The sequence below is a fragment of the Cebus imitator genome, unplaced genomic scaffold (genome assembly GCF_001604975.1).
Source record: "Cebus imitator isolate Cc_AM_T3 unplaced genomic scaffold, Cebus_imitator-1.0 Scaffold25, whole genome shotgun sequence".
In the NCBI taxonomy this organism is placed as follows: Eukaryota; Metazoa; Chordata; class Mammalia; order Primates; family Cebidae; genus Cebus; species Cebus imitator.
In genome coordinates this window covers 3,437,198-3,449,436 of record NW_016107340.1, presented here as the reverse complement: position 1 = coordinate 3,449,436, position 12,239 = coordinate 3,437,198, and the positions used below count along the sequence as shown (strand labels likewise).

Here is a 12,239-nt window from a genome sequence, read left to right as displayed (position 1 = left end):
ATTTTATAAACAAAAAATAGAGTTTTTTATTAAAGAAGAAATTTAGGCTGAAATATTAAATCACTAAGGATGCATTTTTATCTTTTATGTAAAAGGGTATAAGTAATCTAGAAATTTCCCACATTTTTATTAAGAAATACATTTTTAAATTGGCAAGGAGTCTGTACTAGTCATGGTTCTCCAGAGAAATGGAACCAATAGGATATCTGTGTCCAGATAGAGACAGGTAGAGACAGAGATTGAGATAGAGATTTAGCATAAAAATTGACTCACATGATTATGGAGGTCAAGAAGGTGCATGATCTGCCTTCTGTATTCTGAAGACCCAGGAAAGACTGTGGTGCAGTTCAGTCTGAGTTCAAAGGCCTGAGAACCAGGGCAGCTGTTGGTGTAACTTCCATTCTGAGGCCAAAGGCCTGAGAACTGGGGTTGGGGCTGCTGCTGGTGTAAGTCCCAAATCCAAAGGCCTGAGAACCAGGAGTTTTGATATTCAAGGGCAGGGGAAGATGAAAGTCTCAGCTTATGAAGAAAGAGAATTCACTCTCTTTCCACATTTTGGCTCTATTCAGGCTCTCTAAAGTTTAGACAATGCCCACTCATATTGGTGAGGGTGGATCTTCTTTATTCAGTTTGCTGATTCAAATGCTCACTCCTTCTAGAAACATCGTCACATACACACTCGGAAACAATATTTTACCAGCTATCAAGACATCTCTTAACCCAGTCAAACTGACACTAAAATTAGTTATCACAGCCTCACATATAGTGATCGCCTGTGCACATTTTAATAAAGATTTAAGATGTAATCTAAAGAGAGAACACAAAAAATAAGAATTATGATTACAATGATTTCTAGAATCAGAGACAGCAGAAAAAGATAATTATGAGATATGATTTTGCAGTTTTATTATGCTAAGTATTTAACATTTTTAAACAATTAGCTATTTTATCAATTTATTTTCTTTATCCAATTTGCCATCATTGATTGTATTCTGCTGTCTTCAGGCTTACCTTGTGTTTGTTTTCAAACGTCTTGAACGTTTCATGTTATTTTTATCATTTCTTGTTTCTTCTGTGTAACCTTTGGCCTCATCTCACAGGTTTTGATATGGAATATTTTTACCAATGTTATTTACTAGATACATTCCAATTAAACACCTCTGAATCAGTGATTCACTATGAGAAAGTTTTTTTACATTTCAAATGGTTGTTTTCTTCCCTCTTTTATTTCCACATATATAGTTTATGCTCTGAAATTTTGATCTCTATTTGTGTAATGTAGCTTAAACAATAATAAATCATTATCTCACTTAAGAAGTTAAGAAGAGATTCTCAGAGTTCCAGGACACAGTCTCTATTTATGCTCTATCCACCTCCTGTATTGGCAGTGTCTGCCCTAATGGACCCCAGACAATTGGATTACAGCAATTCCCAGTGTCCTTTTATGTCATGTAAATGTCCAAAAGCAAGGAGGGAAAAAGAAGTGTTCTCACAAGTCTCATAACAGGAATAAAAATATTTTCTAGAAGGACCAAAAGTATTTTCCCTTTGATCTCACACACCCAACAATTACTAACAAGTAGAAATGAGATTGCTATTGTCAACTTAGACCCATCATAGTTCATACACTGCTATTATCAAAGATGCCCACATTGGTATTCTGTTAACCAGAAAGAAGAGTGAATTATTTCTGGGTGGATGTACAACCAACGATATCTGCTTTACAAATAATAAATATGATTTATCTATATAGATATAATCTCATTATCTGTTACACATTATATATAATATACACTAATATATATACATATAAAACATATGTAACATATATCACATATATATGTGATATATATGTAATATATATATCACATATATGAGATATATATGTAATATATATATCACATATATGATATATATGTAATATATATATCACATATATGATATGTAATATATATATCACATATATGATATAATATATATATCACATATATGATATAATATATATATCACATATATGATATAATATATATATCACATATATGATATATATATAATATATATATCACATATATGATATATATATAATATATATATCACATATATGATATATATATATAATATATATACATCTATATATATTATATATATAGATATAATCTCACTGATATTTTCTGGTCCCCTCTAAATTAATTTTGATGTTTTTATGTACTCAATCTGCGAGGAACTCAGAATAAGGTGTTAAAGTCTCCCATTACTATTATACATTTGGATTGCCAATGTTTTTTACTTTATACATTTCAATTCTATATTTGTTTGCTGCAAAAGATTGATGATAAAGTTTTATACATTGTGTAACATGTAGTGCTTATTGCAAGAAAGGAATCTTTGAATGTTAGTATTTTTCACCTTGAATTCAATTTTATGTTTGTCAGATATAGCTTTGTGATTTCTTTAGCCTTTCTGTGTCACTAAATGTGTATATTGGTTTTTATTTGTTTCAATGTGCTTTTTTTTTCTTTTTTGTTAGGTAGATTTCCATTCATACTAAGATGAGGAAAATATTTGGTCTTATTTCTGTGTTACTCTATGTCACTAGTTTTTTGCTTTATCTTTTTATGGCACTGAAATATTTCTTTATACTCTGTTTTTGTTACATTATCTGTGTATCCTAAGGTATACCTCACCCCTAGTAATTTGGAATATATGAATTCTATTTTACGTTTTACATTAGTTGCGTTTGTACACCATAATAGCTTCTGAAGCAACTAGTCTATTGATTCTCCTCCACAAAAATCAAAATAGAAGTCATACATTAGTAAATGATTTTCAAAAACTGGTACACAAGTGGAAAAACAGGGATTCCTGTGTATTTTTACAGAAGTGTAAATGTTCGAAACCTTTTTGGAAGGCAATTTAATAGTTTATCAAATACTCACATCCCATGTCTTAACAATTCCACTTCTAAGAATCTAAAAGAAATGCAGAAAAAAAATGCTCATACAATGGTGATTCCATTATGATTGCTATGGTGATTCCATTTTGAAGAGCCTTGTGTGTTATGGCAAAATATGTGTGTGTGTGTGTGTGTATGCATATCACTTGAGGGTTGATAAATATATGTGCATGTGTATCTTCATAAATATGTATGATATGTATCTTAATAAAACAATGAGGAAAAATGCTACATATTGACATAGATCTATCAGAAATACAAAGTTTAAAAAGCCCAACGCAGTAATTATTGTATAGCTCCATTTATGTTAAAATGTACATAAGCATATATATTTAAGTAAATGAATAGAAAATGTTCTAGAAACATACACTGAAAAGTATTAGCCATTATTATTTCAGGGAAGAAAAGTAGAATAGGGAAGTAAGAAGAGAAGATTATATGTCATTCTGTATTTTGTTTTAAATGTTTATAGTAAGAATGTAGTCATATAAGTATTTTTTAAAAAGTGAAAAAAAATTTTTTTGAGATAGAGTTTTTTACTCTTGCCCAGGCTGGAGTGCAGCGGCACGATCTCAGCTCACTGCAACCTCCGCCTCCAGAGTTCAATTGATTCTCCTGTCTCAGTCTCCTGAGTAGCTGGGATTACAGGTGCCCACGACAACGTCCAGCTAAATTTTTTGTGTTTTTAGTAGAGACGGGGTTTCACCATGCTGACCAGGCTAGTCTGGAACTCCTGACTTCAGATGATTCACCCACCTCGGACTCCCAAACCCATCTAGATGTAGAATCATGTAAAAACAGCTAGAAGAATTCTGAAAATAAAGGATTTTCCCTGATAGATATTAAAATAGTATGCTTAGCAGAAGATCAAACACCGCATGTTCTCACTCATAGGCGGGTGTTGAACGATGAGAGCACATGGACAAAGGGAGGGGAGCACTACACACTGGGGTCAGTTGGGGGGACATAGGGGAGGGACGGTGGGGGTGGGGAGCTGGGGGGGGATAGCAGGGGGAGAAATGCCACATGTAGGTGATGGGGAGGAAGGCAGCAAATCACACTGCCATGTGTGTTCCTATGCAACAATTTTGCATGTTCTTTACATGTACCCCAAAACCTAAAATACAATAAATAAATGGGAAAAAATAAAAAAAATAAAATAAAAAAAATAAAATAGTATGCTTGACAAAAGGATCAAGTAAATGGACTAACAGTTCACAAAAGAACTCAAGGGCCAGGTGCAGTGGCTCAGGCCTGTATTCCAGCACTTTGGGAGACCAAGGAGGGTGGATCAGCTGAGTTCAGGAGTTCGAGACCAGTCTGGCCAACATGATGAACCCCCCCCCCATGAAAAATACCCAAAAAATTAGCCAGGCATGGTGGCAGGCCCCTGTAATTCCAGCTACTTGGGAGGCTGAGGCAGAAGAACTGCTTCAACCCTGGAGGCTAAGGTTGCGGTGAGCAGAGATCAGTGCCACTGCACTCCAGCCTGGGCCAAAAGCACAAAACTCTATCTCAAAATAAAATAAAATAAAATAAAATAAAATAAAATAAAATAAGACCCAAGTATACACATCAATTTAGTAAATGAAAAAGGTAGAATGTAAATTTGGTTTTTTTAATAATAGAAACATTACTGAAAAATGTAAAACCATTTTTGAAAAGAAATCAAGGCTTCTCACTGTATGCTAAATTATAGATTTAGCAAATATTTAATTTTAGTAAGAAAGCCATAAAAATCAATAGAGTATTATTTCTTTAATTATTTTGGTTTGGAATGCTCTCTCTCAACATAAAAATTAAACCAGAAACTAGAACAAAAAATTACAGGGTTAACAACATAAAAATGGAAACATTCTATATAGAAAATAAGCATACCATACATAAAATTTAAAGCAGAAAATAAGTTTGCTAAAAAGCATTTAGAAGATGAATAAAGAATTAATATCCAGTTATATAAAGAGTTCTTACCAATTAATAAGTAAAAGACAAACGTAACCAAAGAAAAAGGGGTAAGTGGCAGGTGTTCACATCAAGCTATTTTCAACTGTCCTGTTTTTGTAATTACAAATTTCAAGATTTTGCAATCTGCAATCATTGATCCCAAAGATCTGATGACACACAAACCACCAGCAGTGTTGTCTGGAATTCAACCTACAGTAGATTTTCCTACTTTTTGCAAGAGGAAATTAAACTGCAGAAGCCTTTTGCTTAACACACATTTATTTTTCCCTGCACAAAGCCTATTTTGACAACAGAATTCTTTCCATGAAAAGATAAAAGAAAAGCCCTCTGGCATTAACTTAAACAAACATTGCCAATTGGTATTTTCGTATTTCTCTGGTTACTCTAGATAGTTTATATCAAAAAGTTGAAGGCAAGTATCTTTTCTTCAATGATGCCTGCCTGCCTTGGCAAGCCTAGATGCTGCTCTGGGATTCTGAGAATTAACACCATTTCATTTTATAATTCCCATTTGGATAGATATTTCGTAGAAAGAGCAAGTCTACATCTATTCAAAATATTCATTTCTTTGTTGTTTTGGCAAAACAGCTAATGAAGCCGCTTTGAATAACTTGAATTTTGTCAAATGTTTTTAGCAAGTTAAGATATTAGTGAAAGCACAGAACTTGAACTCCTGTTTTGAAATGTTTTCTCGGGAAGTAGCTAGGGATTATCACTCAAGCATTCACCATAGCAAGAAATACATTAATCAGTATGAGATAAGCACTGGCAGAAAGAAATTATGATTCAAGGAAACTTTTTTGAGTTCTTACTGCTTGCCAAGCCTTATTCAAAGCAGTGAGGAAACAGCATGCAACAAAATAACTCCCAGCAGTTGAGCTTCACTGTAGTGGACAGAAGCAGACTGCATAGAAATAAGCATATGAGCAAGAAGGATATCCTATGCTGAGCTCTATGGAACTGTACTGATACACAGGAGAAAAAAAAAGTCAGCTCTTTGCCAGTAGCATCATTTCTTTCATTCTTTACAATAAAAGTGTGTGTGTGTGTGTGTGTGTGTGTGTGTTTTGTAAATATTTACAGAGTGTGCCAGGTAAGCCCTTTATATGTATTCTCTCATTTGAACCTCATGGTAATTCTAAATTGACAGGTATAGCTCTGGGTGTAGATTTTTGAATAAATACATTTTAGTAACTTGTTTTATCACCCATTCTTTATTATATTCTTGTGCAGAAAAGAAGCTATGTCTTGTTATCTGTGCTTTCTCTATCCTCTTTCACTTCTAAAACAACCTTTTTTTTTTTTTTTTTTTAAAACAGAGTCTCGCTCTGTTGCCCAGGCTGGAGTGCAGCGCCGTGATCTCAGCTCACTGAAACCTTTGCCTCCTGGCTTTGAGCAATTCTCCTGTCTCAGCCTCCCAAGAAGCTGGGATTACAGGCACCTGCCACCATGCCTGGCTAATTTTTTGTATTTTTAGTAGAGATGGGTTTCACCGTGTTAGCCAGTTTGGTCTGATCTCCTGATCTAGTGATATGCCTACCTCGGCCTCCCAAAGTTCTGGAATTACAGGCGTGACTCACCGTGACTGGCCCTAAAAAAAATCTTTAATTCCCATGTCCTTATCTACATTTAGCAGCCCTCTTCACACTCTTCTTCTGATTTCCAGCTATTAGTAGAGTTACATTTGGGTATATAGACACCCAGTTAACTTTCTATGTATTTACATAATATATGTAAACATTAACATTAAATTTAGTTTTAAATAAGAGTGTAGTAACTCATAACAGACTTTTTACTTTTTAAATAGAACTTGAAGTATGTATATAGGACTATGTTATTCTTTCACAACAATCGCATTGTTTTTATTGAATTAGAGATACTTTATTGAATCCCCTCCATGGGGATGGACACTTAGGTTATTTATAATTCTTTCTTTGTTGTAAACAGTGTTGAAGAAAACCTTTGTATACACATATCGGTACACATGTGAGCATATTTTTCTGAAATACATTCCTAAAAGTAGAATTGTTGTAAATAATGAAAGGCCATTTACATTTTACAGATACTTCCAGGTTGCCTTTCAAAATGTTTCATCAAGTTATAATTCTATCAACATTTCTTCATATCTTTGGCAATACGTGATAATATAAATATTTTTTACTGTCATTTTTAAATTGCATTTCTCTTATTTTTAGTGTAAGTAGGTATGGTCATATAATTTTTTCTTCTGTAAATTGTGTGTTCATGTCCTTTATATTTCTTTTGGGATTTTTTAAATGACTTGTTAGAGTTCATCATGTATTCTGGATCTGGATTCTATATATTGAAAATAGGTTTTTCTCAACTTGTCTTTTTAATAGTAGCAAATATATATAAAATATTTACTCTGAGCCAAGTACTTTCCAAGGTACTTGACATATTAATTCATATATGACTTACACTGGTCCTGTGAAGAAGGTACTATTACCTTCTCTAGTTTACAGGTAAAAATCTGAGTCATGTACAAGTAAAAATCCGAGGCAGGGAGCAATTACAAACTTACCCAAAGCCATATAACCAAGTTGCAGAACCAGAATCTAAACAATAGGCACTCTGGCTGCAAAATCTATACTTTTGAACACTAAGTTTAAAACTCAACATAAAAATAAATCACTTTTTTTTTCCTTTTTATAGCTTCTGGGCTTCATATCTTTTACAAAAAGGTTTTTAACACAGTTAAGTTACATTTTTTTCACAAATGCTTTTTATAATTTTGATTATACTTAACTATTAAAATAATCTAGAATTCATTTTAGCGAATGATGTAAGGTCTGAAGATGACATTATAATTTCCAAATGAACAGATAATTGTTCAAAGCAACTTGAAAATTTGTAGGCTTTTTTTATACCAATTTAAAATTGTCTTTATTATAAATCAAAAGTTTATCTACTTATGGGTCTACTTCTTTTTTAAAAGAATAGATTATACATTTTTTAAAATTTGTTTTGTATTTCAGTAGGTTTTTAGGGAACAGGTGGTGTTTGGTTACATGAATAAGTTTTTTAGTGGTAATTTCTGAGATTTGGGTGCACCTATCATATATAGGTCTACTCCTTTACTCTCTATCTCTGTTTTATTTGCCTATTTCTATGCTACAATTGTACTATTTTTACTACTGTAATTGATAGAATGTTAGATAGCTCCTAAGGGAAGACTCCTTTATTATAATTGTTTCTTTAAAACGTTTTTGGCTATACTTATGCGTATCTTTTTACTTTATTGTTATTTATTTTTATTATACTTTAAGTTCTGTGATACATATGCAGAACATGCAGGTTTGTTACGTAGGTATACATGTGCCATGGTGGTTTGCTGCATCCCTAGCAGTGGTATCTACAGCTCATCTACATTAAATATTTCTCCTAATGTTATCCCTCCCCAATCCTCCCACACCCTGCTATTCCTCCTTTACCCCCCTACTCCCTGACAGGCCCCGGTGTGTGATGTTCCCCTCCCCGTGTCCATGTGTTCTCATGGTTCAACACTCACTTATGAGTGAGAACATGCAGTGTTTGGTTTTCTGTTCTTGTGTCCATTTGCTGAGAATGATGGTTTCCAGGTTCATCCATGTCCCTGCAAAGGACATGAACTCATCCTTTTTTATGGTTGCATAGTATTCCATGGTGTATATGTGCCACATTTTCTTTATCCTGTCTATCATAATTGATGCGCATTTGGATTAGTTCTAAGTCTTTACTATTGTAAACAGTGCTGCAACAAACATACATGTGCATGTGTCTTTATAACAGAATGATTTATAATCCTTTGAGTATATACCCAGTAATGGGATTGCTGGGTCAAATGGTATTTCTAGTTCTAGATCCTTGAGGAATCGCCACACTGTCTTCCACATGGTTGAACTAATTTACACTCCCACCAACAGTGTAAAAGCATTCCTATTTCTCCACATCCTCTCCACGTTGTTTCCTGATTCTTTAATGATCACCATTCTAACTGGCATGAGATGGTATCTCAATGTTGTTTTTATTTGCATTTTTCTAATGACCACTGATGATAAGCTTTTTTTCATATGTTTGTTGGCTCCATAAATGTCTTCTTTTGAGAAGTATCCTTCACCCACTTTTTGATGGCATTATCAAAGGTCTTTGTGTGTCCCATATTCATTTCTCAATTTTAGTTTAAATTTTTTCTTGTAAATTTTTTAAAGTTCTTTGTAGATTCTGGTTATTAGCCCTTTGTCAGGTGGGTAGATTGCAAAAAATTTTTCCCATTCTGTTGGTTGCTTGTTCACTCTAACGGTAGTTTCTTTTACTGGGCTGAAGTTCTTCACTTTAATTAGATCCCATTTGTCTATTTTGGCTTTTGTTGCCATTGCTTTTGGTGTTTTAGTCATGAAGTCCTTGCCTTTGCCTATGTCCTGAGTGGTATTGCCTAGGTTTTCTTCTAGGGTTTTTATGGTGTTAGGTCTTATTTTTGTATAAAGTGTGAGGAAGAGGTCCAGTTTCAGCTTTCTGCATATGGCTAGCCAGTTTTCCCAACACCATTTATTAAAGAAGGAATCCTTTCCCCATTTCTTGTTTTTGTAAGGTTTGTCAAAGATCAGATGGTTGTACATGTATGGCATTACTGCTGAGGCCACTGTTCTGTTTCATTGGTCTATATGTCTGTTTTGGTACCAGTACCATGCTCTTTACATATTTCCTTTTTTCTTTTAATGTAGTCTATGAAATTCCATTATGAAACGTCATCTCATTCTTTATATTTATTTATTTTGAGTCAGAGTCTCACTCTGCAGGCCAAGCTGGAATGCAGTGGCATAGTCTTGGCTCACTGCAACGTCTGTCTCTGGGGCTCAAGCGATTCTTGTGCCTCAGCCTCCTGAGTAGCTGGGACTACAGGCACACCCCAACATGCCCAGCTAATTTTGTGTGTTTTAGTCAAGACCGGATTTCACTATGTTGTTCAGGGTGGTCTCGAACTCCTGAGCTCCGGAAATTCACCCACCTCGGCCTCCCAAATTACTGTGGTTACAGGCGTGAACCACTGTACCTACCCCATCCCATTCTGATTGTTGGAGGAATGCACTGACTACATTAATTTGGAGAGAACTACTGTGTTATGTCTTCCAAATCAGAACATGAATATGTTATATCCCTTCAGTAACATTTTATAAATTGTACCTATATAGAGTTTCACATTTCTTGTTAGTTTTATTGCTTAGCACTTATGATTTTGTTGTTATTGCTTTATTTCTTATCACGGTAAGACCCTCATTTTCTCTATTATAGTTTCAAATTGGCTATTCTGGTATTTGGAAAAGGTATTTTTTTTAGGTTTACCTCTCTTATTAATTATCAAAGATTTTTACTTAATTTTCTTCCATTTCCTAGATACATTATTCTAGGAAAATTAAAGCTGTCTTTTCCTTACAAAACTTTATATACATTATTGCTTTACCTTAGTTTTATTACATTAACCAGAATCTTAAGTATACTGTCGAAGGTTATTGGTGACAACAAATGCCCTTATCACATACCTGACTTTGTAAAAATGGTTCCAAGGTATCAAGTTACTAAAAATAAAATTTCAATGTACAAATTAGAATATTCAAATGTTTAATGTATCAAAGTTAAGCATGTTATTTTCTATAGATTTCTGGAAAATATCCTTTATCAGATAGAGGAAGTTCCATATATGAAACTGTATTAGAAAGACTGAAAGGTTTCTTGGGTGGATCCAAGATGGCCGTTTAGGAACAGCTCAGGATTGCAGCTCCCAGTGAAAGCACAGAGGGGTGAGTGGATGCCGCATTTTTATTGCCCATAGACTAGGAAGTTCCCAGGCGAAGGAGCTCCACGTGTCGCCAGCGCGGCTGTTTCCGCCAGCACAGCTGTGATGGCCGGCACTGCTGCTTTGCCCCACGCAGCTGCTTTGTCAGCACCCCAGTGTAGAGGTTCTCTGTACAAAATACACTGGTCCGGGTGCCCTTTTGGCTGGCGATTGGAGCCACGGGAAGTCACCCATTCATCTGTTTAAAAAGGGGACTGAACAGGGAACCAGGACAGTAGATTCCAGGGCAAAAACAGCACCATGCATCTCAGTGATGCTGTTTAAGCAAGCGCAGTGAGTCGCCGCACGGGGAAACACACAGAACCCGGCGCCATTTCAACAGGCAACTGGAACACCGACTTAAAAAAAAGAAAGACTCCGAGGCAGGGAGCCAGGTGATCAGGCTTGGCTGGTCCCACCCCCACAAAAGAACAGCAATCAGAAACTCTCTGGATTGAGAGTTTCACATCAAGCGCAACTGAACCCGGGATGGTCCAGCTTTGTGGGGGAGGGGCATCTGCCATTACTGAGGCAGTCCAAAACTACAGAGGTAGTCAGCCAATGCTGAGGCAACCCGCCATTGCTGAGGCAGCCCGCTGTTGCCAAGGCAACCTGCCACTACAGAGAGACTCCACCTTAACAGAGGCAAGCCACCATTGCCAAGTCAGTTCTAACTACACCCATATAAAGAAGACTGCAGGGAAGTTAATTCAGCAGCTGGGTGGAGGCCACAGCAGCTCAGCAAAGCCTCTACAGGCAGACAGTGACTAGGCTGCCTCCTTACTGGGCAGGGCAGCTCTGAAGGAAAAAAAAAAGAAGGCACTAGCATAACAGAAACTCATAAATAAAGCCCTAAATCCCTGGGACAGAGCACCTGGGAACAAAAAAGCGGTTTATGAGTTCTGCTGCAGCAGACCTAAACGGTACCTGCCCAGCAGCTCTGAATGAACAATGGAGCTCACAGCTCAGCATCTGGGATCCTGTAAAGAACAGACTGTCTTCTCAAGCAGCTCCCTGACCCCTGTATATCCAAAGAGCCACCTCATAAAGGAGAGATGAGACTGACACTTGGCGGGTATCCATCTGGGACAAAGAAGGAGAAAACTGGTAACAACCATTACTGTTCTGCAGCTGCTGGTGATCCCCGGGCAAGCAGGGCCTGGAGTGGACCTCAGCAGACCTACAGCAGAGGGGCCAGACTGATAGAAGGAAAACTAAGAAACAGAAATAACCTCATCATCAACAAACAGAATGCCCACTCAGAGATCCAATCTGAAAGCCAGCAACTACAAAGGTGACAGGTGGACAAATCCATAAAGATGGGAAGAAACCAGCACAAAAAGGATGAAAACACCCGAAACCAGAACACCTCTCCTCCTACAAGGGATCACAACTCCTCACCAGCAAGGGAACAAGGTTGGATGGAGAACTAGTGTGATGAAATCACAGAATCAGACTTCAGAAGGTGGGTAGTAAGAAACTTCTGTGAAC

At 36.0% G+C, this 12,239-nt stretch overlaps 1 long non-coding RNA gene across 1 annotated transcript in view; it reads right to left on the bottom strand.

The window, feature by feature from the left end:
• LOC108300204 overlaps positions 1 to 12,239 on the bottom strand; it is a 118,839-nt gene that overhangs the window by 17,664 nt on the left and 88,936 nt on the right. The window contains exon 4 of the long non-coding RNA XR_005199137.1: positions 274 to 807. This is a non-coding gene — a long non-coding RNA (uncharacterized LOC108300204). The remainder of the gene's footprint in view (positions 1 to 273; positions 808 to 12,239) is intronic.